Source organism: Engraulis encrasicolus, chromosome 9, assembly GCF_034702125.1.
Source record: "Engraulis encrasicolus isolate BLACKSEA-1 chromosome 9, IST_EnEncr_1.0, whole genome shotgun sequence".
NCBI classification, from domain to species: domain Eukaryota; kingdom Metazoa; phylum Chordata; class Actinopteri; order Clupeiformes; family Engraulidae; genus Engraulis; species Engraulis encrasicolus.
This window is the reverse complement of record NC_085865.1, coordinates 1,016,283-1,018,782: the sequence shown is the minus strand read 5'-3', so window position 1 is coordinate 1,018,782 and position 2,500 is coordinate 1,016,283. Positions and strand designations below refer to the sequence as shown.

General features: G+C 39.0%; 1 protein-coding gene across 1 annotated transcript in view; it reads right to left on the bottom strand.

Moving 5' to 3' along the window:
• cdk8 (cyclin dependent kinase 8) overlaps positions 1-2,500 on the bottom strand; it is a 34,826-nt gene that overhangs the window by 21,014 nt on the left and 11,312 nt on the right. The window lies entirely within an intron of this gene.

Below are 2,500 nucleotides of genomic sequence, written 5' to 3'. Positions count from 1 at the left end.
CATCACAAGGAGGTCTACATATTACTTACTATATAATTGTGCCACCATCACCATCATCATCATCATCATCATCAACATTATTTCCTGACTCACCGTTCAATTCAATGACGACACACAATGCACATACTCAAAATATAAAAAAGAAGCAACAGACACAAATAAATAATAAAAAATGAAATATGATGAATAAAAAGACAGACAGAAAAAGATAGACAGAGAGAAGTACACTTATGAAAGAGACCGGTGCCAGTGTTCACATAAATGACTGGTAAGGGTCATTTCACGTGAAATCAGACACTTTGGGACCCGACCGACCCGGATTTCAATCATACTTGGTGTGCCTTTTTAGTAGCAAGGTAGCACCCCAGAACTGCATTGGTTTGAATCTGACACTAATATTAAGGGAGAAACAGACTAGGAAAGGTTCACATGTGGGTGTAGGACACTATACATTCAGCCTTGAATATATCAGTCAGTGTTAGTCACAAAAAGATGCCTGTGGTATTGTTTGAAAGCTCTTTTCTGGCTCTACATATTACACAATCAGCTTGGAATACAACAACTCTCAGAATATGAATTATGATAAATTGAAAAATTAAAAATTGAATATCTAAAAAACCTATATTTTAAAATGGCCAGTTCCTTGTCCAAACGTAGCCGGCAATGTCATTAGCAACACCTCAAATGCTGGTGTTCGGTTCTTTATTCATTTCAGAGAGAATTTGACTCACAAATATGGCATCATACAGACCACTTACTAGTAATATGGTAATACCATAGTAGCATCACATGACAAAACAAAAACAAAACAAAAATGGTCAGTTTCCATGGTCCCAGGTTTCAGAAACTAAGGCAGATGTCCATTTATACACACCAAATGATGATCTTCCCTTTACCGTACTTTAAAGAGATAATCAATGGCTACACTCTCATTTTGTACTCTACCAGTGCATTTGAAGCAGCAGCTGTGTCATTTGTAGATAATGTATAAGTACGTCCCGTTGCAGTTATAGGTTCCACTACCAGAAGCACATCCTGATGATCCATGACAAGTCTATCTGGTCTGAAGGGAAAAGTGAAGGATGGAGATGGTCCATGAGGATGCAAGAAGTTCAGTTTCACCTCTCCAGTGCTCGGCATACATTCCTCAACACATGCTAGCCACCAGTTGCCATCATATACAGCTACAACATACCCTTTGATGCTTGAAAATGTAACACATTCCTTTACTGAGCTCACTCTTTCAACTCTGCCTTCTCTGAATGCTGAAAATGGCCTAACTTCCACTGTGCCCATTGTCAATGGACAGAAGCTGTGTAGTTTTTGAGTACCTGCAATAGTTCTTGCAGATTCCAACCTTTTCAACAGGTTCTCAGCTTCATGATGGTACATCTCTGTTGTGGCAAACTGGCAATGGATGTTCTTGAGAGAGATGCACCATCATGAAGCTGAGAACCTGTTGAAGAGGTTTGAATCTGCAAGAACTATTCCAGGTACTCAGAAACTACACAGCTTCTGCCCATTGTCAATGGACATTAGGCCATTTTCCGCATTCAGAGAAGGAGTTGAAAGAGTGAGCTCAGTAAAGGAATGTGTTACATTTTCAAGCATCAAAGGGTATGTTGTAGCTGTATATGATGGCAACTGGTGGCTAGCATGTGTTGAGGAATGTATGCTGAGCACTGGAGAGGTGAAACTGAACTTCCTGCATCCTCATGGACCATCTCCATCCTTCACTTTTCCCTTCAGACCAGATAGACTTGTCATGGATCATCAGGATGTGCTTCTGGTAGTGGAACCTAACTGCAACGGGACGTACTTATACATTATCTACAAAAGACACAGCTGCTGCTTCAAATGCACTGGTAGAGTACAAAATGAGAGTGTAGCCATTGATTATCTCTTTAAAGTACGGTAAAGGGAAGATGACACAGGTACACAGAGAAGGAATGTTCAAACATTCACATATCATCATTTGGTGTGTATAAATGGACATCTGCCTTAGCTTCTGAAACCTGGGACCATGGAAACTGACCATTTTTGTTTTGTTTTTGTTTTGTCATGTGATGCTACTATGGTATTACCATATTATTAGTAAGTGGTCTGTATGATGCCATATTTGTGAGTCAAATTCTCTCTGAAATGAATAAAGAACCGAACACCAGCATTTGAGGTGTTGCTAGTGACATTGCCGGCTACGTTTGGACAAGGAACTGGCCATTTTAAAATATAGTTTTTTTAGATATTCAATTTTTAATTTTTCAATTTATCATAATTCATATTCTGAGAGTTGTTGTATTCCAAGCTGATTGAGTAATATGTAGAGTCAGAAAAGAGCTTTCAAACAATACCAAAGGCATCTTTTTGTGACTAACACTGACTGATATATTCAAGGCTGAATGTATACTGTCCTACCCTATGTGAACATTTCCTAGTCTGTTTCTCCCTTAATAGTCATGTCAGATTCAAACCAATGCAGTTCTGGGGTGCTACCTTGCTG